The 26,307-nt window shown below is 40.1% G+C and overlaps 1 protein-coding gene across 4 annotated transcripts in view; it reads left to right on the top strand.

Annotated features, from left to right (window-relative positions):
- The window catches only part of fhod3a (formin homology 2 domain containing 3a), a 140,181-nt gene that overhangs the window by 50,997 nt on the left and 62,877 nt on the right, over positions 1–26,307 (top strand). The gene's annotated exons all lie outside the window — the stretch shown is intronic.

The following is a 26,307-nucleotide window of genomic DNA, read 5'->3' as shown; positions in this document are numbered from 1 at the left end:
GGATGAACTCAATTCAGTTGTGGTCAGGATTTCCATCTAATAAATATATGTAGCCCCAACTCAAATAAAACACATCCACGCAAAATAATGTAATTTAATTTAGTTGCGATTACATATATTTATTAGATGGAAATCAAATCCAATCAGTCAGTTTTTTTGAGTGTAACACTCAAACAAATTACTCATTGGATGAACTCAATTCAGTCATGAGGAGGATTTCCATCTAATAAATATTTGTAATCCCAACTAAATTAAATTAAATTATTTTGCATGGATGTGCTTTATTTGAGTTGGGGCTACATATACTTATTAGATGGAAATCCGGAAAAAATGACTCATTGAATGAACTCAATTCAAGTATGGGCAGGATTTCCATCTCATAAAATATATGTAGTCCAAACTCAAATAAAGTACATCCATGAAAGATAAAGTCATTTAGTTGGGACTACATATATTCATTAGATGGAAATCAAACCCAATGAGTCAGTTTTTTTAGTGTAACACTAAAACAAACTGACTCATTGGATGAACTCAATTCAATTAGGTGCAGGATTTCCATCTAATAAATATATGTAGCCCCAACTCAATAAAACACATCCACGGAAGATAATGTAATTTAATTTAGTTGGGACTGCATATATTTGTTAGATGGAAATCAAATACAATGAGTCAGTTTTTTTGAGTGTAACACTCTAACAAATGACTCATTGGATGAACTCAGTTCAATTAGGTGCAGGATTTCCATCTAATAAATATATGTATTCCCAACTAAATTAAATTAAATTATCTTGCATGGATGTGCTTTATTTGAGTTGGGGCTACATATATTTATTAGATGGAAATCCGGATCATATACTCAAAAAATGACTCATTGGATGAACTCGATTCAATAATGTGTAGGATTTCCATCTAAGAAATATATGTAGCCCCAAATCAAATAAAGTACATCAAGCAAGATAATTTAATTTAATTTAGTTGGGACTACATATATTTATTAGCTGGAAATCCAATCCAATGCGTCAGTTTTTTGAGTGTGGAGAATGGAATCCAGGACCCTCTATGGCACAGTCCCACCTCTCTAATCGCCACCAGGCCTGAAAATCGAAGCTTCAGTAATCTGCACTACATTATATTCTCTTTACCAATGTTTTCCTTTTGACTTTTGGACTGTTTCCCAGTAGAACAGCCAAAAACATGGATTTAGATGCACAATCAGAGACTTGGCAGACTGCAGCTCCACATATGGACACAAACTAACATACGAGGTCTATTAGAAAAGTATCCGACCTTATTATTTTTTCAAAAACCATATGGATTTGAATCACGTGTGATTACATCAGACATGCTTGAACCCTCGTGGGCATGCGAGAGTTTTTTCACGCCTGTCGGTTACGTCATTCGCCTGTGGGCAGTCTTTGAGTGAGGAGTCGTCCACCCGCTCGTCGATTTTTTTTCATTGTTTAGGAATGGCTCAGAGACTGTTGCTTTGTTTGATAAAATTTTTTTCAAAACTGTAAGGCACAACTGAGTGGACACCATTCAATAAATTCAGCTGGTTTTCGGTAAAATTTTTAACGGCTGATGAGAGATTTTGGTCTGGTAGTGTCGCTTTAAGGACGGTCCACGGCGCCTGACGGCGATCTGCGCTTCGAGGCGGCAGCGTCTCGCCGTTTCAAGTTGAAAACTTCCACATTTCAGGCTCTGTTGACGCAGTAAGTCGTCAGAGAACAGAGAACTTTCAGAAGAAGTCGGCATGAGGAGTTTATTCGGACATTCCATTGTTAACGGTCATTTTGTAATGAAAGAACGTGCGGGCAGAGTCGCATGTTGGGCTGGACCTGACCGCGGGGGGTCGCGGCAGGAAAAACACCTCCGTTGGAAATCTTAACGGGCAAGTTGGAACATGCCCAAGCTGTTAAACAATTTCTCAGTTACTCACTTGTTGAAAGCCATTAAAAGCCGCTTGAATTCTACAAATGGTTTTCAACACGGAGGTGTTTTTCCTGTCGCGGCGCACACAGATTTGCCAAGTCGTCACGGAAATGACTCGGCGAATTTGCGCGTACGTCTTTCATTAAAAAAATGTCCTTAAACAGTGGAATGTCCGCATAAATTCCTCATGCCGGCCTCTTCTGAATCTTCTCTGTTCTCTCACGATGTCCTGGGTGAATTAAGCCTTAAATTAGGATGTTTTCAGATCGAAACAGGCCGACAACAGCGCCTGGAAGCGCTGCAGGACGTCCCGCTCCGTGGGAAGTCCTTACACCGACAGAAACACCCCATAATCTCTCATCAGCCGTTAAACTTTTCACAGAAAACCAGCTTAATTTCTCGAATAGTGTCCACTCGGATATTCCTCACAGGTCCAGAAAAAATTTTGATAAAGCAACGCGCGCCGTCTCGAGCAGCGTGTGAAACAAAGGAATTCAGCCGAGAGGGCGGGACCACATCTCACTCAAGGCCTGCCCACAGGGAAATGACGTCACCGACACGCGTGAAAAAACTCACGCATGCGCACGAGGGTTCAAGCATGATTGGTGTAATCGCATGTCATTCAATCCATATAGTTAAAAAAAAAAATAAAAGGGTCGGTTTATTATCTAAGAGACCTCGTATTTTTGAATCACTTGAACAAGGAAAACCCAGGACGCGGAGCTCAAAAACAAGCTTCCAGATCTGACTTCATGAGGACAAACTAATAAATCTGTGGAGAGAAGACAGCAGGGCAAAAGTTCTTGAAACACCACAACTGACAGTTGGAAAATGTGAAGAGGAAATGTGGCTCCAGTGATTACTTTGGCGACTCTGGGAAATGAACGACATCACAGAAGTAGGTCTTCTTTTGTCACCGCACCACGCAACATTAATATCGAGTAATGTGTCTCACTGATACTAATGGAGGAGGAGAAATGAAGTAAAGTAGTCATCGCAGTACAGAGGTCACTTCAACATAACTACCTGCCTCAGGTTCATCAGAAGTCATGGGGGGGAGCTTAAGCATGAGGTCATACAGTATGTGCACAGTCTCTCCAATAACAGCCACTGAAGCCTGGAACCCCTTCAGAGATGTCATTGGTGTGATAGTGGCTTCCCTCACTCTTCTCTGCACGGCCACTCAAAATTTACATCTCATCCTCTGCAGGTATGTCCATCCATCCATTTTCTATACTTCAATTAAGGTCCTCGATCAGTTTAAAGTTTCCAGTCCACCTAACCTACATGTCTTTGGATGGAGGGAACCAACACAAACACGGGAAGAACATGTAAACTCCACACAGGAAGACCACAGGTGGGAATCGATCCCTTCTTGCTGTGAGGCAACAGTGTTAAACACTAAGCCACTGTGTTGGATAGGTATCACTTGAAATGGACTCGCAGCTATTTGCCACCAAGACAACATTGACAAGTCTGAAGGAGTTAGTGGTTTCTGTGGCTGTGACGGGATAAAATGTGCAGAGCGCAACTTTTATCTGTCGCATCATGAGTTAGTCACTTAGTTCATGGACTGGTGCAGCGAAGGATTTTCTTAAAAAGAAGACTTGATAGTTCAGCTAAAGTTTGCCAGAAGGCAGATATGAAGCAGTGGACTGGTGGTGCAGAAAAAAAAAAAAGTACTATGCGCAGCTACAGAAGCCTGTAACTCCAACAAAGTTGTCATTGGCAGCTTGGCGGCTTCACAGCTTGTTTTTGCTCGGTCCCGCAGTTTTTTTTTAATTGATCTACCATGCGGTGCCATATTGTTTGTATTTTTTAATGATTGATTTAAATGAAATCCAAGATGTATTCAGTGACTTGAAAATGTAAATGTAAGTGGACTACATTTATATAGCGCTTTTCCATCTGCATCAGATGCTCAAAGCGCTTTACAATTATGCCTCACATTCACCCCGATGTCAGGGTGCTGCCATACAAGGCGCTCACTACACACCGGGAGCAATAGGGGATTAAAGGCCTTGCCCAAGGGCCCTTAGTGATTTTCCAGTCAGGCGGGGATTTGAACCCATGATCTTCTGGACTCAAGCCCAACACCTTAACCACTAGACCATCACCTCCCCAAATGTCCACGAATCCCTCCTCTGATTAAAAAAAAAAAATGGCTCCAAAAGTGATGATGCTGTGAATTCATCAAACTGGCTGGAAAGGTGATGATTTTGTATTAAAATAACTTGTACATATCTAGACCCTGAGGCCCACTGGTGCTAGTGCTTATCTCCGGATTTTAGTCTGTTACTTTTTTACTTACCTTATGCAGTTGCTTTATTAGCTGTTGACAACTTGTAACTAATAAGTAATGTAACTATTGGGGTAACTAGTAATCTATCTTTGTTACATTAAGATTGGCTAATCAGAAAAATAACTAATGAGCAAAGTAATGAGTAGTTACTTTTCTGAGTACTCAATCTCAGATTACTAGTTGCTTTATTAGTTACATTCAGCAGTTGCCAACAGGTTGTCCGCAGCTGCTAACGAAGTAACTGTATAAAGTAAAGTAACTATTCAAAGTTCTGTGGCAACACAGTTAAGAGTGGTACCATTCCCAGCTGGATGGACTGAGACAATGTAGATTAATTGTCTTTTCAAAGAACACAGAGGGATTCAAACCCACCTCATTGTCACGCCAGCTCCTCATCCACTGAGCAACAGTACCTGCTGTACTCATGGCCAGAGTAGAGCCCATAGTAAACACCACTTTACATCATCATAATCATCATATAGCGAAATGTTGACTTTTAACCTTCCTGATCCCACAGTCAAAGTCTCTCTCACACAAACTGTCCCTGAGTTCTCTCTTGGCATCTGTACCATCATTACTCTGCTGTTGGCCAAAAGCAACAGTTGGAAAATAGACAGTGGCAAAATAACCAAGTTGTTCTCCGTAGCGTGGCCTTTGGTTTGCTCCTTTCCATTGCTTGTCAGTGTTTCCTTTTCACTCTCATTATTCTTTGCATCCTTGACCAACGTGTGTAAGCCTCACCAAGGCATTTTGAGCATTTGTTACAGAGTAAAGTGTGAGCATAAGGAGGAAACACCATCCCACTGTTCCTTAACCAGTGACTGCTGAGATGAAATCCAACCTCTCAACTGGGAAATTTTCAGAAAGTAAAATGAAGAGGAATATTCTGTAGTTTATATACTTTCAAGCAATAAACAATCTGTCTGCGCTTTGTAATTTGATTTTCACAACTATTTAGAGGAAATCTAGCAGCAGTGTGAATACCTAAACTGAATTGTAAATACTGCCACTGTAGTCCAAGAGCATTAGTACAAAAAAAGGGCAAATAATTACACAACAAGCTGAAATTTTCAGGATAGGTCCAGGGAAATGTGCAGAATCACTTACAAAAAGCACCAAAAATTATTTTCTAAAATGTAAAATGTCAAATAAAATGGCTACCATTTCAGTTGTTTTTGTTTTTTGAAAAATGTCACATTTGCCTGAAAGAAAAAATCTAAAGAGGGTATTACATGCAAGTGGGAATTCATAAAAAAAAATAAAATTATCCAATGGCAGCCACTTTTGATTCCAGTTTCTTAGTTCTTAGATATTTTCAACACTCAAAACCTCTAGTCAATTTAACAAGTTTCTCATGTCTTAAAACATACATTCAGACAGTTAATTGAAGAATTTTTACCTTTACAGAAGCAAAAACATGCACAAATAGGTGAAATGCAGCTGTTTTGCAAGTACAAGTAATCGTTTATTTAAAAAAAAAAAGACAGGCAGATTTTTGAGGCCTTTTTTACTATATGATTATTCACATTTTTTTAGACCGATCCTGAATATTTCTGCTTGTTCTGCAAATTTCCATTTTTTTAAATGTTGCGACTTGTGGAATATTTGACATAACTGAAACCATTGCATCCGTTTCATAACATTTCCAGGTTGCACACACACCGTGCGCTGCATGACCTGAACACAAGGTGAAGCTGGCATTTATTTGTGTGTTTGATATCATTTATATTTAGCGTGATACCAGCAGAGGGAAGGAAAGGCTTCACGGGATGAATTCAAGCCCTGCGGTGTACCGTTACGCCTCTTGCTCCTCTCACCGATGGCCTATTTGAAAACCAACTGACTGACGGCTCCAGACAGCCGGGTGGGTTTTTTTTTTTAAGCGGTGCAACAAAATCCTCCAGAAGCACCGGTCAGCGGTTATAACCGGGTTTAAGTGTAGGACCACCAGCTGAGCCCAATGCACACTTGCGGCATCTTTCAAATTTTTAGCCTTGATTGACCTCTGTGTGCACTTATCTGTAAATACCACACCGCCTACTGTAATGAACATGGGCCATCCCAAAATAATTTCCAGTAATTATAAGCACTGACATCAGCACGTCTCATCATTCTCTGACCTTGAATGAACTTGAATTTGGCTTTTGTATATAAATTGAATCATATCTTGAGCTGACTGCATTACGGTTCCTGTATGTTGCAGCGAAGAGACGTGCTGTGATTTTATGTTCCAGGATGTGTAGACGGTGCAGTAAGTGTTGAGGGATTAACCAAAGCTAAAGGGTCACTGCACTAATCCTATTACAGCAGGAGGAGAAGGTGGGAGCTGACCGCTGCTAAAGGACTTGGCAGGCAGGCGTGTCACTGGGGGAATCCCTGTGCGGGGCACATGCACTGCAAAACACGTGTGATGTCGTACATACGTGTTCAACTTCATTTCACTCATTGCATCAATACAACACAATGGACATTAACAGAAAAAAACTGTTTTGCTGCACGTACAATAAACCCATTTTTGTCATGGGATTGTGTTTGATGGCTCAGTGTTGCACAAGATACATTGTTATTGTTTCACTCCTGAGAACTTTACATGTGCACTTTAGAAATATAACGCAATACTAAAGTACCCTCGTCCGTACGAGCAGGTAATCAATGAAAGAGTCTGTAGAAAGAATGTGACCTTTTGACCCCTTACAATAAGTCAAGGTTACCCATTTTTGAACTTGTCCAAGGTGTGTGTCCCAGGAATGGTCCCTGTGAATTTGAAGACCCTGTCAATAATAGTACTGGACATACACTGAGTACAGAGAGACGGACGAACGTAAAGTCTGGACAATACTCGATGGCCATGTTTTGGCCTTGGTTAAAATTAACTCCAGCAGAATTTGAACTCCAGCTGTTGTGAAAGTGTCGTGACACGGACCCACAACAGGGGGCGTTAATGAACGGACAATGGATAAGCCAAAAAGTAACAATTTAATGTTGTGAATCGCACAACGAAGTACAGACAAAAACAATATGGTGGAATGTCAATTATACACAAGGTGACGTGTGGGCAGGCTCGAAGATAGAAGACGTCTGGCGAGAGAAGAGCCGGATCCCACACAGCTTCCACCACCAACGGACCTGAAGAACACCGGAGCCGCCAAGCCCTGCGTCCCAGGTGGCCACTGTCTTCAGCAGTCATACCCGGTACTGCTGGCAGAGAACAGAAACAGTATTGATGAGTGTGAGTTCGCACACTCAGTAATCCCACAGTCTGTGTTCTTTAAGGAGGGAGCACCTCCACCTCCAATCACGCACTCGTGCAGCTCCTGTTTAACCACTTATCTGGTTTGAGGCGAAGCCGTCGCAGTCCACACCAAACACCAATCCCACAGATAAGGACACACCACAGGAAAACGGCTGCAAAGAAGTTCAGATTATTACTTAATGTAAGTCAGCAGAGAAGTTACCTGAATGGTAGTTGATTTCTCGGCGAGGAGGTGGAGTCGCAGTCCGGCCTTTATGGAGATGGTGATGAGTTGACTGAGTGACAGCTGGTGCTGATGAAGAGTGACAGCTGTCACTCCCAGTGGCTCCGGCGCCCTCTCGTGCTTGAAGCCCGCACTCCAAGCAGGGCGCCATCTGGTGGTGGTGGGCCAGCAGTACCTCCTCTTCAGCGGCTCCCACAACACCAGCGTCCTTGTCACAGCTTCAAATAAAGTGCTAAATATACCAGATGTCTCTCAGCACATTAGCAAAGACTTTTGCATTTTTCAGGAGTCAGCAAAGAGACATAGCAAATACAGGTTTTGTGTGCAGTTTCATCTCTCCACCAATTCCCCTACATCCCTCTTTAATTGGAATTAAACTTGAAAACAATTTCCAATCCTTGGTCCGCTCTGGTGGACCCGCATCCCCCATGTCCAAACAAATTTATGTCTCCCACTTCTGAATCCTTATCTCATTCTGCACCAAACTACACTTATAACTAGATAATCATAGGACCCTAACCACTCAACTTTGATCCTAATTGTGACTTTAATCATGATCCTTCACCTTTTTTTGATCACTGAACTCTAATCCTGATCCTCATTTCATCTTTAAACTTGACATTTGATGAGCTGGAGTGCTGAACCTTTTTCCTGATTGTTGACCTGTGACTATGCTCATCGGTCTTTGATCCTGACAACTGAGCATTTATCCTGAGGTTTGTTAGTAATTATTGAACTTGGATCCTAATTAATCCTCTTAGATCATGTTCTTCCATCTTTATCACTTGTCTTTGATTTTCATTGCTGGACATTGAGCCTGAACTTTGATCCATAGCACTGAGCATTGATCCTGATTGCTTATCTTTGATTTTGGTGGATGAACTTTGATTCTTAACTTTGATCCATATCACTGAGCTTTAATCCTGAGTGCTGATTGTTTCTACTCTTTGACAGAGATTTGGTTTTTCCTTTGTCTGGCTATGTGTCTGTCTGTCCTGCTTATGTCCTGTAATTACAAACAAATAGACTGTATATATCTACTGGACAAACCCTACGTTACATTACTTACAGGTTTTCTATAGAGAGCCAGAAGAGCCAATATGAAGACCAAAATATGCTGCTATGGGCGTCGCCATGTCTGCAGTGCTTACTTTGTCCATGCCCCCTCCCCCTCCCCAGTTTAGGGTTAATGACAAGTTAAGCTAACAGGCTAACCTCAGTTCAGGTGCTTATTAAATCTGATTTTTTGGGCACTGAGCAGTGGTTATCATAGTTTGCTTCTGTGTGGGCATTAACAGTTATGATCTGCTTATTTTCTCAGTAATCGTGAATTAATTGGACCTAACCAATCAAACTACTGATAGTTGCTAAAAGTGCTAATGTCATTAGCATTGCAACATTAAATGAGACAAAAAATGTCACTCGCTGTAAATATTGCAGCAGATACATCAAGAAATCACAGAAGACATATTCATTCACTTGCTGTACGCGGTACTCCGGTCATCACAGAAGGGGGTGCTGGAGCCTGTCTCAGCACTCATAAGCCGTGTGGCGGGGCACAACCTGGACAGGACGCCAGTCTGTCGCAAGGCAGACAAACACAATAACACTTGCATGCACACCTCTTGTCAGTTTTTTTTTAGATTAGATTAGATTAGATAAAACATTAATGATCCCTTCCTAAGACTTCCTCAGGGAAATTGAGGTTCCAGCAGCATTGTACAGCAGCACACAGGGTAAGAAGCACACAGAGTATCAAAAGCAAAAAAGAAAAACAGTTTGCTATATAAATACCAGACACGCTGATCAATACTGGTTTACTGGCTACTACTGTTCCTCTCATTCCTGACCTCTGTCTTCCTGTTACTCCTCCTCCCTCTGAGTGAGGACCAGGCTGTTAATATATACTCAACAAAAATATAAACGCAACACTTTTGGTTTTGCTCCCATTTTGTATGAGATGAACTCAAAGATCTAAAACCTTTTCCACATACACAATATCACCATTTCCCTCAAATATTGTTCACAAACCAGTCTAAATCTGTGATAGTGAGCACTTCTCCTTTGCTGAGATAATCCATCCCACCTCACAGGTGTGCCATATCAAGATGCTGATTAGACACCATGATTAGTGCACAGGTGTGCCTTAGACTGCCCACAATAAAAGGCCACTCTGAAAGGTGCAGTTTTGTTTTATTGGGGGGGATACCAGTCAGTATCTGGTGTGACCACCATTTGCCTCATGCAGTGCAACACATCTCCTTCGCATCATCCGTGAAGAGAACATCTCTCCAAAGTGCCAAATGCCAGCGAATGTGAGCATTTTCCCACTCAAGTCGGTTACGACGACAAACTGGAGTCAGGTCGAGACCCCGATGAGGATGACGAGCATGCAGATGAGCTTCCCTGAGACGGTTTCTGACAGTTTGTGCAGAAATTCTTTGGTTATGCAAACCGATTGTTCCAGCAGCTGTCCGAGTGGCTGGTCTCAGACGATCTTGGAGGTGAACATGCTGGATGTGGAGGTCCTGGGCTGGTGTGGTTACACGTGGTCTGCGGTTGTGAGGCTGGTTGGATGCACTGCCAAATTCTCTGAAACGCCTTTGGAGACGGCTTATTGTAGAGACATGAACATTCAATACACGAGCAACAGCTCTGGTTGACATTCCTGCTGTCAGCATGCCAATTGCACGCTCCCTCAAATCTTGCGACATCTGTGGCATTGTGCTGTGTGATAAAACTGCACCTTTCAGAGTGGTCTTTTATTGTGGGCAGTCTAAGGCACACCTGTGCACTAATCATGGTGTCTAATCAGCATCTTGATATGGCACACCTGTGAGGTGGGATGGATTATCTCAGCAAAGGAGAAGTGCTCACTATCACAGATTTAGACTGGTTTGTGAACAATATTTGAGGGAAATGGTGATATTGTGTATGTGGAAAAAGTTTTAGATCTTTGAGTTTATCTCATACAAAATGGGAGCAAAACCAAAAGTGTTGCATTTATATTTTTGTTGAGTGTATTTTGTTCTCCTCTATGGGCGTGAATGGAAATGTGTTCACTTTTAGAGCCGGCCTCAACCAGTCAGTCAAGGAACTGCAACCTGTTCTTCTTCCGGTTATGGCTCATTTGGGACCACTGAATAAATCAGCAATCCTGGCTGCAGTATGGAAGGACCCAAGTTCAGAGATCAGAGGTCAAAACCAGGATGTACCCCTCAATCTGGTTCTACATGGAAACTTAATAAACACTTTCTTGATAGAAGGTCACTGAAATCTATTTGTGTACTTTTGTACTATCTTGATGAGATTAAAGACAAACAAATAAACAAACAGACACACAAACAACAATGAAACGCTTACACTGACATTATTTTTATTCCATATAGTCAACACCTAATCAGGCATGTCATGGTTTCAAAACTGTACTTAAATAATGTACCAGATTGTTAAAATACTTGTTTTCTTGATGAATGTGATTCCAGCGCTTACAGAATGAATGTTTCTGTTGACGCTCCCGCGGTGTTCTCCCTGACTTCATGCTACTGACACTTGTTCCTTGAGATTGCAAAAACAGATGAAACTATGTCAGATACAAGTGGAATTTTCTCCCTGCCACTGGCAGAATTTTCCCCTTCGCTTTGAGGAAAATAAGATTTTTGGGGCTGAAAACGAGACTAAAAATGACTTGTTGAGAACTGTCATATTCTGCAGTGCATGTGAGGTCATGGTGAAACGGTGTGGATGAGAACAAAACAACACCGTAAAACTCCAAGCAACCCTATAAATAAATTATGCGTTTCCCTTTTTTTTCTTTCTTCATCCATCTGTCTGCACTCACAGAGGCTGGCGCGCACGCGGGTGTGTGTGTGTGTGTGTGTGTGTGTGTGTGTATAGACTCAAACCACAATGACACATCTCGGTGGCTGTTGCAGCTTTTCTTGTGACAATAATAAAACCTAGGGCCAGGAAAAAAAAACAGACACGTAGACAGACAACTCATCCTTTCTGCCGCTGCATCTTAAACCACTGTGGATCATCTAATTTAGATTTATTATCATCCCCGGTGTTTTGCTGTAATTTCAGTGTTGTTAGGCCGGGTCGCGCTGTCAAGCCTAAAGGCTGAAGGTGAGAGTGATTTGTTTGAACTGTGTCACTGTTGAAACGTGTTGTTAAGACAGCCGGAGCCCTCTATGCCAGTGGGACAGTGACTGATTGATTATTTAGCATGTCAGATTGTGTAGAATCTTGACAAGATTTAAGCTGCTATCAAGTGATTACTGGGTGCTGCCATGGCCTTGTTGTTGTTTGCATGTGTTTTTGTAGAGCGAGTCCCGTGAGCATGTACAGCAGAAAAATAAAAAAGTATAATTTGCTAATTATATATATTTAATGAGATAAAAAATATATGGATATTTAATTTTATAATTTGAGAATTCATTTATAAAGTCCAGAATTGATATAATTCAAAATCAACTGCTGATGGAAACAAGTTGGACGTGTGCATTGGTGGGGCGCAGTTCCACTAATCCGCTAACTGCTAACTAGCAAAGCTAACATTTTCATTTTGGAATAGCTTTTCAGCTAACTTTGAAAACCATCAGCGGATCGGTTAGCTTCTGCTAAATTTAGTTACGCAAACTTTTAGTCCGCTAACATTAAGGCCTGGGCGATTTGGCCTAAAAATAAAATCGAATTTTTTCAGAAAAAATTCAACTTTTGATTTTTTTTTTGCTACCCCCCCCCCCTATTTTTTTTTTTTTTTTAAAGAAAACATTTGATACAAATGACAGAGATAACTCAAAACAAGTTTTGCTTTTATTTTATCAAAAACTTAAAAGCAACCCCAACTTACCTTCTGGAATTGAAGCTCCAACTGTTGGTTGGTTAAATTATTTCACCAGAGTAAGCTGCTTTGAAGCCGGAGTTTGCGCTCTTGTTCTCCTTGTAAAGTGTGCCATTTCTCCCACGCGGCTGGATGCCTCTGTTTTAGATGCTGGCATAAGTTTGTTGTGCGGCTGCGTTTTGTTGCAATGGGCTTTAGACAAACTTTGCAGCGTACAGTCACTTGTTCCACGTCTGTCGCAGCAATCCCAAACCACTGATGAAACTCGCTCTCCATTAGCCGTTGTAGCCATGTTGTTGTTGTGTGAAAGAAACAGGACGGAGAGGGGGAGCTACGGAAGGTCCTGGGGACAAAAAGGTGCACCATTGCAAGAGGAGAAAAAAACTCAGATTGTTTTATTTTTTAAATCGTCCACAATAAAAAACTCAAATTAATCGATAAAATCGATATATCGCCCAGGCCTACTAACTTTTTGTTTGTTTTTTTGCTGGTAAAGTGAGTAAATTTAACGATCAGAAACATTTATAATACATATTACATCCTGTTTATGAACGCAGAGAGCTAGCTAACACTTCCGGTTCACAGGTTAAAGCACACAAGCGCTGGTTAGAAGACAAGAAGTTACACTGTGAACAAAAATGGTATGTAAGCAGCTCAAAAAAGTCATTAATTTTATTTATTGTTTTTTTTCTGCATTTGTTTTGTGTTTGTAAATGCAATACAGGTGAATGGTAGCTCAGTTAACAGTTTATAAATATATAATATAGAGGAAAACCTGTGACTTCTAATACTGTGATTTACTGCTTTTGATAAAATTGATGACAGTGTTTGGGGTTTTATTTCTTATTTATTTTTCGTGCGTTCATTTTGTGTTTGTGATCGTCTTTGAATGTACCCAGCAGCCCCTGCGGCGCTTAAACTCAGAACTAGCTTATCAGTAGCCAACAGTGTAATCTGAAGTGGCCGCGACCGAGTCAATACTATAACTTAGAGGTTAGCGGTAACTTCTGCTAACGTATTTAGCGGTTTATCGGTTTAGAGTTATAAAAGTTAACTTTTCAGCGGTGTGATGGTTATTGAAGCTAACTTTTCTGTTAGCTGTGCCCACCACTGGACATGTGGTACCCCTTTCCTTCAGCAGAAGATGCACATTTATTATAGACTTAATGGGCCTCATGTATCAATGTTTCGCACTTGTGGCGTAAATTTACGGTGTAAACTTGAAATACACCAAAGTCGCCGTGACATGTATCAAGCAGTGCGCACCTGCCCATTTCTGGCGTACGCCTGACGTGATCTTGATAAATGCGGCGGGTGGAAACGATCGTAATTATAATAAACACGCCCATAAATATTCAGACTCCGCTTCAGACACACCCTCATTTTACGACATGGAAGCCGGAAAGACGGCAATGAAAAAGAACTCTACCAATCACGACGCGTGCCAATAGAGCGTCAAAAGCGGCTGTCGTATCAATTGTTTTGTAGTATATAATCAATAAAGTGTTACAGTGGTCCCTCATTAATCGCTGAAGTTACGTTCTAAAAAATAGCCCGTAATACGCGAAACCGCGACGTAGTCAGTGTTATTTTTTACAATTATTATAGACGTTTCAAAGCTGTAAAACCCCTCACTACACAGTTTATACACATTCTCAATCAGGCATGAACATTTTCTCACTTTTCTCTCGTGTGTAAACACTCTCAAAGTTCAAACCTTAGTAGGAAAATAATACCAAACTGTTTTCAGGCCCAAACATTTGTTTGAGAAATAACGTTTTCCTATAAATAATTATGATGGCATTTAGAACTAACGAATTAATTTTAACGATCAATGAACGAGGTCGGACACATAAGAAATTATTAATAGTGACTCACCAGTATTTCACAGATCGGGCCTCTGCGTCCTGGCGCTGCGCCTTTTTCCACTCACACCTGGCTGCAGCAGGTGTTTGTTTCCGTGTGACAAACACAGTTATGAGTAGTTGTTGGTGCTCTTTTCTCTTCTGGGCAACAAGATTCTTATAAACAGATACGCAGAACAAAGAACACTGTAAAAAAAAAAAGGCATGCAAAATTGGACTAAATACTCCGCGAGACTCCGAGGCCACGACAGGTGAACGGCGTTATAGTGAGGGACCACTGTATTCTCTTTTCACATGTCAATAATTCTTGACATGTGGATATTTGCTCGCTCAATTAAAAAGACACGCCTAATCTGTCAGAGTTCTTTATTTTTTAAATGTATTTCTGTATTTATTTTACTGTGACAACCGAATGGAGACGACAAAACCTGGTTGCAGCACGGGTGAATTAAGGGAATGACGAAACTACAGTTGTTATTATCAATTTCATAGTCTAAAACGATCACACCACAGCTGCTCTGGCTCCAGGCTCAAAGTCTGGAGAAAAAGGCGAGCAGCGCTTTCCTTCCTGTCAGCGCTGTAGCCACGGATCGTGCTCGAGACCAACAATCCCGCAAAGGTGGGATTTGTATTGATTGTTATGTAGTATAATCAGGAAAGTGTTATTTATGTAACATATGCATTGATTTGTATAATGGCACTGTTTATCATGTTGATCATCTTCATTTTTATGTGGATTCCAGCGCTGGTTCATTTTGGTGTATAATTTACGCCACCTGTCGACCTGGTGTATATTTTCAGCACAGCGTACGCCAACGACCACATTGATAAATGCCAAGTAGCGCAGCCGTTTTGGCGTCCACCCCATATACGCTCAAATATCGCCGTACGCAACGTTGATACATGAGGTCCAATGTGAGCTTTATGTGTCACCTCCATTTCAGAATAAAGGCAAACAGTGGGAAACTGAGTACTGCTGAATATTTTGAGAGAGTGCAAAATTAAGATGGGAGCAATTCTTTACTTGTATGTTTAAAGGTTGAAATGCACCAACCGTTCATCAGCCAAACATGTACGTGACCAAAGCGGGAAGTCTGAGCGTGTCTTGGCCACATATTGGCTGGTGTGGTGCGAACAGCCAGCTGTAGCTCAGAGGTGCAATATGGCGTCCAGTTTTCACTTTGAGCATGGAAAATATTAATCCAAGATAGAAAATAGTTCCATGCATGATGCGTTGTGGCATACATCATGATATGCCAATAAAGTAGACATTGGTTATCCTTAATATTGTATTTTCTGGAATATAAATTACACCTGTTACAAAAATGCCTTTTGCAGAGGAAAAAAACCCATATATATATATATATATATATATATATATATATATATATATATATATATATATATATATATATATATATATATATATATATATATATATATATAAGGTCTGTTAGAAAACTATCCGACCTTTTTATTTTTTGCAAAAACTGTATGGATTTGAATCATGTGCGCTTGCAAAAAACCAGAGACGCGTGGAAGAAAACGGAAAACAACCATCAAAATGGATAGAATAATAATCAGAATGGCCAAGGCTCACCCATTGATCAGCTCCAGGATGATCAAAGACAGTCTGGAGTTACCTGTAAGTGCTGTGACAGTTAGAAGACGCCTGTGTGAAGCTAATTTATTTGCAAGAATCCCCCGCAAAGTCCCTCTGTTAAATAAAAGACGTGCAGAAGAGGTTACAATTTGCCAAAGAACACATCAAATGGCCTAAAGAGAAATGGAGGAATATTTTGTGGACTGATGAGAGTAAAATTGTTCTTTTTGGGTCCAAGGGCCGCAGACAGTTTGTGAGACGACCCCCAAACTCTGAATTCAAGCCACAGTTCACAGTGAAGACAGTGAAGCATGGTGGTGCAAGCATCATGATATGGGCATGTTTCTCCTACTATGCTGTTGGGCCTATATATCGCATACCAGGTATCATGGATCAGTTTGGATATGTCAAAATACTTGAAGAGGTCATGTTGCCTTATGCTGAAGAGGACATGCCCTTGAAATGGGTGTTTCAACAAGACAATGACCCCAACCACACTAGTAAACCAGCAGAATCTTGGTTCCAAACCAACAAAATTAATGCCTCGCAGATGTGAAGAAATCATGAAAAACTGTGGTTATATAACTAAATACTAGTTTAGTGATTCACAGGATTGCTAAAAAAGCAGTTTGAACATAATAGTTTTGAGTTTGTAGCATCAACAGCAGATGCTACTATTATTGTGAACACCCCCTTTTCTACTTTTTTTTACTAATAGCCCAATTTCATAGCCTTAAGAGTGTGTATATGATGAATGCTTGGTCTTGTTGGATTTGTGAGAATCTACTGAATCTACTGGTACCTTGTTTCTCATGTAACAATAAGAAATATACTCAAAACCTAGATTAATCTTTTTAGTCACATAGCACTGCTATTATTCTGAACACTACTCTATGTATGTGTGTGTATATACTCAACAAAAATATAAACGCAACACTTTTGGTTTTGCTCCCATTTTGTATGAGATGAACTCAAAGATCTAAAACTTTTTCCACATACACAATATCACCATTTCCCTCAAATATTGTTCACAAACCAGTCGAAATCTGTGATAGTGAGCACTTCTCCTTTGCTGAGATAATCCATCCCACCTCACAGGTGTGCCATACCAAGATGCTGATTAGACACCATGATTAGTGCACAGGTGTGCCTTAGACTGCCCACAATAAAAGGCCACTCTGAAAGGTGCAGTTTTATCACACAGCACAATGCCACAGATGTCGCAAGATTTGAGGGAGCGTGCAATTGGCATGCTGACAGCAGGAATGTCAACCAGAGATGTTGCTCATGTATTGAATGTTCATGTCTCTACCATAAGCCGTCTCCAAAGGTGTTTCAGAGAATTTGGCAGTACATCCAACCAGCCTCACAACTGCAGACCACGTGTAACCACACCAGGCCAGGACCTCCACATCCAGCATGTTCACCTCCAAGATCGTCTGAGACCAGCCACTCGGACAGCTGCTGAAACAATCGGTTTGCATAACCAAAGAATTTCTGCACAAACTGTCAGAAACCATCTCAGTGAAGCTCATCTGCATGCTGGTCGTCCTCATCGGGGTCTCGACCTGACTCCAGTTTGTCGTCGTAACCGACTTGAGTGGGCAAATGCTGACATTCGCTGGCATTTGGCACGTTGGAGAGGTGTTCTCTTCACGGATGATGCGAAGGAGATGTGTTGCACTGCATGAGGCAAATGGTGGTCACACCAGATACTGACTGGTATCCCCCCCAATAAAACAAAACTGCACCTTTCAGAGTGGCCTTTTATTGTGGGCAGTCTAAGGCACACCTGTGCACTAATCATGGTGTCTAATCAGCATCTGGTATGGCACACCTGTGAGGTGGGATGGATTATCTCAGCAAAGGAGAAGTGCTCACTATCACAGATTTCGACTGGTTTGTGAACAATATTTGAGGGAAATGGTGATATTGTGTATGTGGAAAAAGTTTTAGATCTTTGAGTTCATCTCATACAAAATGGGAGCAAAACCAAAAGTGTTGCGTTTATATTTTTGTTGAGTATATGTCACACCGGAGTATAAATCACACCTTTTTTCTGTATTATCAGCTCTTTACTTTGTTTTTTGTGCAATGTTACAGTTATTTTTATTATTGTCATTTATTCTTTTATTATTAGAGCTTATAAGTTTAGTTCTTTGATTCCTTGGAAAGTCTCATGTACAACCCCAATTCCATTGAAGTTGGGACGTTGTGTTAAATGTTAATAAAAACAGAATACAATGATTTGCAAATCCTCTTCAACCTATATTCAATTTAATACACCACAAAGACAAGATATTTAATGTTCAAACTGTTATACTTTATTGTTTTTGTGCAAATATTTGCTCATTTTGAAATGGATGCTTGCAACACAAAAAGCTGGGACAGTGGTATGTTTACCACTGTGTTACATCACCTTTCTTTCTAACAACACTCAATAAGCATTTGGGAACTGAGGACACTAATTGTTGAAGCTTTGTATGTGAAATTCTTTCCTATTCTTGCTTGATGTACGACTTCAGTTGTTCAACAGTCCGGCGTCTCTGTTGTATTTTGTGCTTCATAATGCGCCACACATTTTCAATGGGTGACAGGTCTGGACTGCAGGCAGGCCAGTCTAGTACCCGCACTCTTTTCCTATGAAGCCACGCTGTTGTAAGACGTGCAGAATGTGGCTTGGCATTGTCTTGCTGAAATAAGCAGGGATGTCCCTGAAAAGACGTTGCTTGGATGGCAGCATGTGTTGCTCCAAAACCTGGATGTACCTTTCAGCATTGATGGTGCCATCACAGATGTGTAACTTGCCCATGCCATGGGCACTAACACACCCCCATACCATCACAGATGCTGGCTTTTGAACTTTGCGCTGGTAACAATCTGGATGGTCTTTTTCTTCTTGTTTGGAGAACATGACATCCATGATTTCCAAAAACAATTTGAAATGTGAACTCATCAGACCACAGCACACTTTTCCACTTTGCATCTGTCCATTTCAAATGAGCTCGGGCCCAGAGAAGGCGGCGACGTTTCTGGATGTTGATGATGTATGGCTTTTGCTTTGCATGGTAGAGTTTTAACTTGCACTGTAGATGTAGCGACGAACTGTGTTAACAGACAATGGTTTTCTGAAGTGTTCCTGAGCTCACGTGGTAAGATCCTTTACACATTGATGTCGATTTTTAATGCAGTGCCACTTGAGGGATCGAAGGTCACGGGCATTCAATGTTGGTTTTCAGCCTTGCCACTTATGTGTAGAAAGTTCTCCAGATTCTCTGAAATCTTCTGATTATATTATGGACTGTAGATGATGGAATCCCTAAATTCCTTGCAATTAAACGTTGAAAGACATTGTTCTTAAACTGTTGGACTATTTTTTCATGCAGTTGTTCACAAAGTGGTGATCCTCACCCCATCTTTGCTTGTGAATGGCTGAGCCTTTTGGGGATGCTCCTTTTATACCCAATCATGACACTCACCTGTTTCCAATTAACCTGTTCACCTGTGAAATGTTCCAAACAGGTGTTCTTTGAGGATTCATCAACTTTCCCAGTCTTTTGTTGCCCCCATCCCAGCTTTTTTGAAATGTGTTGCAGGCATCCATTTCAAAATGAGCAAATATTTGCACAAAAACAATAAAGTTTATTAGTTTTGAACATTAAATATCTTGTCTTTGTGGTGTATTCAATTGAATATAGGTTGAAGAGGATTTGCAAATCATTGTATACTGTTTTTATTTACATTTTACACAACGTCCCAACTTCATTGGAATTGGGGTTGTAAATAGTCATAGTTTTTATCAACAACAAATGTGTGATTCTCTGTATATAGGTCGCACCAGAGTATCAGCTGCAAGACCTCCAAAAGTATTAAAAAAAACAAAACAAAACAGTGACTTATACTCCGGGAAATCTGGTAAACTATTTTCACCACTTTTCATACAGCCAGGTCTGGGGTTAAATACACATTGGCAGCCAACAGTTGACTTCAGAAAGTGTTTTAATAATTTAATTACCAAATGTACATAATGGTTCTCCTGAAATAAGCTCTCAAATGTGAAAATATGAGTGATGATATAAAGTCCTTAGAAGTGTATTATTTCTTTTTTCCCTTTGGTCTAGTCTTCCAAAAAGCAAACAAAACATGTTGTAATATCAAATTGAAATACTTGGAGAATCGCATTTCTCACGTCTTGTAATACGTATCATATCAGGAATTACGTGAACATCCCAGCCGTCCTACCTTGTTGTGTCCAAACCTTCAGACTCTTCAGTTTGGTGCGAACCAGAATAGAAATATAAGCTGCCTCGGTGTGCAGTTGGACCAAAGGACTAAAATTCGGTCCAGCAAAAACAGAAGGGTTCAGTCCAGATGAAGCTGACCTACGATCCAGTTAATTTCACTGTGCAAACACCTTTTGGATACTTTGGATTTAATACTCAAGATAGGGCCCCTAAAAAAGATAGGATTAACTGATTACAAAAACAATGAGATTTTCTTTGGAAGTAGTTCAATTTTTTTTCTTAGAGTTTAATCTTGGCATAATCAATGTACCTTTGCATGTGACATAGTATGCATTGTCTATACTATAGACCTCAATAATAGACCTATAGACTCTATAGGTACCGATCGAAATTTTAAGCTTTTGTAAATAGGACTGTGATTTCACATTAAACTGTAAAAGCGCCACACTTAGTGGCCATGTAGCAAGTCTCCGACTTTATCAAAATGTTGGCATGAAATAGTTTGTTCTGGACATCACAGACGTGCATATTTGTAGTGCTTGCTGTGTGACACATGCCCAAAAGGAATTGTGGGAGACAGTGATGTAGAAATATTCTCTCAGTTAAAATAAGTAAAAAAAAAGAGCAGCAATTTTGTTTTTTTTTAACTCAGTATCATGTTGGATAATTGTTCTGTGCCCATATTTCCAACATAATTGCAATGCAGCTGAATCTGAAACTCTTCACAGTGTGACATGAATGCACCAATATACCAATGCATATGAAAATATTAAAAAAAAGGAAAAAAAAATTCAGTGAAATTCACAAGATTTGCTATGATGCTATCCCAAGAAACTTTCAAGTATCACCAAGTTTATTTAAATACTGTATCAGGATGAACTGAACATTTCCTTTGAGAGTCTCAAAGGGAAATTCATTCAGCCATTCCCATGATGCACTGCCACTACTAAGCTACGCCGCATGCTAAGTGTGTTTACTGTTTCCCAGGAACTATGACCCAGTGTGTACAGTCAAACCAAGCCAACTTAAAGAAAGATGACACAGTTCAAAACACTTTGGGTTCACCATTTCACATCAGTTTAACCACAGGTCACTGTAGGATCACATTTCATAGACATTATATGCGTAGACGCCTCATGGACTGCCGCTGCCTATTGGAGCTGACGTATCAGCACGGCCGCCATCTTGGATGGGTCCCTGTTGCGCCCCCAGTGCATTTATTTGTGCTGTAGGTGTATCCCCAACTACAATAACCCGTAACTCCTTGAATTTTTACCCGATTTTCCCGCAGTGGTTTGCTAGAAACAGCAGAGATTCAGTTATGATGCAGGATGCTGTCACATATTAAAATACATACTTTCATGCTGAAAGACTTTGTCTTATGCTCTTTAACAAAGACATATTGTATGGCATATAGATAAATGTATAAATTAATTTATAATTTAGTAAAGAAACAAGTTTGGATTGTTCGTTTGAATTTATTTCTCGCTCTCTCTCTCTCTCTCTCACACACACACACACACACACACACACACACACACACACACACACACACACACACACACACACACACACACACAAATACACACACACACACACACACACACACACACACACACACACACACACACACAGGGGACATCACTTTAATTTCTTCTGCTTCGTTCACCAGGTTTTGTTACAAAGATGAACATTTTTTTCAAGGCCAGGAAAAGAAAGTTCCAGGTCATTCCAGTCTTAAATTACCTTGTTAGGCTTGCAACTGGGGCTGGAGAGTTAAAACCCTTGAAAAAGAACTGTTTTGCACAGCTTCTTGTGTGTGCTGGCACACTGTAACTCCAGTGGAGTTAATGTTGCGATGTGGTGCAGCTTTACTTTGTGAAATATAGACACCACAAGTGACTGAAGCATGAAATGATGGTTCTCAATTCCAAAGAATTGTGAAACAAAAGTGCATAACAAGTGAATGGAAATGTGCACAAATACACTCTTCCATGCAGGAATGTCTTACATCAACATCTTAGTTCTGATTATAAAACAGGGTGTTTTAAAAAAAAAATTGAAAATCATCCATTTGAATCATTTGAGATGTAAATATCTGAGTAACTACATAGTCTAGGCAAATACAACTAAACAGGCTTAATGCTGAGCACAATAAGATTTATTCTTCAAAATTTGAAGTAGAAATTCAAAGGTATTTGGATTTCATGAAGGATTTCAAAAGTTTTCAATATGCGCACTGCCTGTGACACGGCACACGTCAAGACAGTCGACACGCCAAACTGTCAGAGGAATCTGGGTTTCCAGACTTGCTCTTCTTGTGGACTTCCTGGGGCTTCATAAAAATGTTTCCTGCACCCACTCAACCATCTCTTCTGATACTGGTGGTTGTTCAGATCCTTTTGTCCTGCACAAACGGCTTTTCTGTTTGAACTTTTTCTACCATGTCCCATCTGCATTGCAGTTATGTACATTTTTAGTGGGTTCTCTTAGAAATGCTTGCTGCAAAATCTTGTTTTCCTGTGTTCACAAAATGCCTTTTCTTTTCCAGTGAATGGCATTTCTATACCTGAAAAGAAAAAAAAAACCCAAAACATTAAACATAGAATTTTGAGTTATTTCTACACATGCTGTAAAAATTTGAGATCATTTGAACAAAAAATTGGTCAAGCTATTAAATTACAAAATATCAATTTTCCTGAAATACCGTGTATATTAAAAACCTCCCCTTGACAATCACCAACCTTTGAGGCATCAAACGGGAGTGACAGATGGAGTTAGTAATGAGTTACATTGCAATATATTACTTTCTTCATATTAAATCAGGCCAAATTTTAAAACACAACATGCATATTTACTACATTCATGATTGGTCAAACTGTTGTGATTATCAAATGTTAATAATATCGCAATACACCCGTCATTCCACACCAGCCTTATCACTGTTGTTGACATGCTCCTGATCCACAGCAGACATTTTGGTAAAGGTTACCCTGATGGTTCCACTCATGACCTGATGATCAAAACGAATGGATATCACGTGCACTTTGGACCAGCATGAGTGTTCTTTAAGTGTCTGCTTGATTTCCAGGGAAGCCGAGGAGAACAAGAAAAGCAGAATCAGATTTAGGTGGCTATTTGAAAACAGACACGTGGACTCTTCCATTGGTCCCTTATTCAATTTACCCTTAAGTCATATAAAGTATATTTTTCTGCAAATTCTTAATGACACCCATATTGATAACTTACCAAACAGTAGTTAATCATACCTTCACTTGTCCCGCCTTCCAACACAGATCTGAGAGCTGTGATTGGCTGAATAAGGCCATCTGTGTTTTGGGACTGGCGACTTTGGGCAGCGTTTGCCTGACAGACGGACTGTGAAAGGAATAGACCGGTACTTCGGAAACAGGCGGTGATTAACTTTTGGTGCAGTGGCGAAACATCACGACTGGAAACACGACATGAATGAATCTCCATCAGCTCAATTAGCTACATCTGGGTTACAACTCTGCAACATTTTACGAAATGATATGCGTCGTTTGTGTATTTTTGGACGGGGAATTCCACATCCCCGGCACTCCGTCTGCCTTCTTCATCTTCATTATAGAAGCAGTTTTACTCAAATCAGATACCGGCCTGTACTCTGTGGTCTCTTTTTTTCTCCGCTCTTTTATTTTTCCTGCTTTGCTTCCCTCTTCTCATTTTGATGAAGCACACACACACACACATATATATATATATATATATATGTCTTCACTCAGTTTTCTGCTGCCTGCTAATGTGTTTTGAGACATTGCACTCCGTAGTTCCTATGTTCTATTTACGGTTCCATTCCTGTACTGCAGATAATCACAGATGAACCTTTGTTGATTTGACAGATGGGGTTCTATCGATGCACAGGACTGTATTTCTTCATCTGCGTGTGGAATGATAATGACTTTGACCCCGGCCTATAGACAGTTACTCCTGAGGTCTAGGCGGCAACAGACGAGGCGGCTCCGTAGCACGTCTGGGACCACATCAGGGGGTGTGGCCGCTGCCCCCCTCCCCATATGCTTTATCCAGCCCCCGTTTCTCCTGATGGAATGAAGGACTTGTCATCACCACGCAAACTCAGGATTTACACATGCAGTTTCCCAAACCCCCTGCTGCTCCTTTGAGCAGAATGTGAAACTGTTTGTGTGCGTGGAATTGCTCAGTAGTAAACAGCTTTTGGACTTAAAGCAGATTATTTTATATATATATATATATACTTGGGCACTGACAAAGTATATATATATATATATATATATATATATATATATATATATATATATATATACTTGGGCACTGACAAAGTTTCTGTTGTTTTAGCTTAAGCTTAATTATGAATATGAGCTCGTAGTACCACAGCTTTAATTTAAGGGTGATGACATCAAAGTTGGGCAACCTGTGTATGAATGACAACAATGTTTGTGGCTGTGGTCCCTTGTGTTTTTTTAAAGGGCCAAAAGTAAATCGAGAGAGAGAGAATACACACTTTCCCATTCACACTTTTCCCAGACTTTTGACAGCCATGTAAACACACAATTGAGAAACAAACACATGCTGTGTGATTATGAGAATATGGTAAAATACAGAAAGAACATGAGGAGTATGATTTACACTAAAACAAACATTCAATTAACAGTTACTATTTTTATAATTGATCAACTCTTTAAGGAATTATTGAAAAACTTTGATGCCAGATTTTTAAATATACAGTTTTTCCTCTCGTTCTCCACTTTTTCATCTTAAATCGAAATCTAATTATTTTGGATGAAACAATTTAAGATGTCATCTTTAATTGTGTGAAGATTTTTATTACATTTTCTTACATTTTATCAAGACTTAATTATAAAATAAAAAAATGCAGCCTTAATATATTACTTATAGGAAATGTACAAATACAATACATTATATTTGTATATTTCCTGTAAGTATGTGCTGTCTTTAATTCTGATGTGTGCCATTATTACAGTAAACAAGTAATAATTGTGGACTAATTGCTGTCTGAGGTAACTGGAGTGAGCGTAAACATAATTTCTCCACTGTGAGATCAATAAAGTATATCTCATCTCATCTCAAGTAATATACATTAAGGCTGCAATTAGTTATAGGAAATATAATAGAATACAATAGAGGTGGTGGCCAAGTTGTTACTGCACCTGGTTTCAGTGTGGAAGGTTTGCGATTCAAACCCCACCACTGCCACATTTCCCCATGTAACATGGAGTCGTGTCAGGAGGGGCCTCCGGCATAAAAGTTCTGCCAATTCAACATGCAGATCCACCTCGGATTTGCAGTGGCGACCCCAAGAGGAAAAAATAGGGAGCAGCCGAAGAGTCTTACTTTACAAATATAATAGAATACAATAACTGGAATAAATCTAACAAACAGCTGTAATTGCAATGGCAAATATCAGTTTATAGTACATGCTGTACCATCTTTACGCTCTGGTAGAGGCAGAAGAAATAACCAGTTTAAGGCCAAAAATCCTACTGTCAAAGTGCCACATTAATCTGTTCTTGTTTAGAGACGTTATGCGGATAAATATCACTATGGTGGTTTAAGAGCTCATAGCAAATGTTCGTGAGTACTTTCCATGTCGTGACCTGAATACCTCACTGCTGAAGCCCATCCAGCAGCTCATTAACATTCCAATAGAGCTCTAATCAGCCCTGCAACATGTGAGCCTGTGTCTGTGTCCGTCTCTGCGTGCACACAGGTTTGGGAGCATGAGAAAGGCCGTGCACGTGGGAATGTGTTTCGAGTTCAGGTGATCAGATGATTGTTCACCTTTACATTCAGTAGATGAGAGTGGTTTCATTGATATAATCTTCAGAAAGTGCGAGTAGTGGTGAAAAGATCTGCAGATTGCACGATGAAACGGTAGAAGTCCTTACTTTTATTAAGTTTTTTCAATTTATTTTTCAATTTATTTTCATTTATATAGCACCAAATCACAACAAAATTGCCTCAAGGCGCTTCACACAAGTAAGGTCTAACTACCAACCC

Source organism: Thalassophryne amazonica, chromosome 20 (genome assembly GCF_902500255.1).
Source record: "Thalassophryne amazonica chromosome 20, fThaAma1.1, whole genome shotgun sequence".
Lineage (NCBI taxonomy): Eukaryota > Metazoa > Chordata > Actinopteri > Batrachoidiformes > Batrachoididae > Thalassophryne > Thalassophryne amazonica.
Note: the sequence above shows the minus strand (reverse complement) of the source record. Positions and strands in the feature narration are given on the sequence as shown.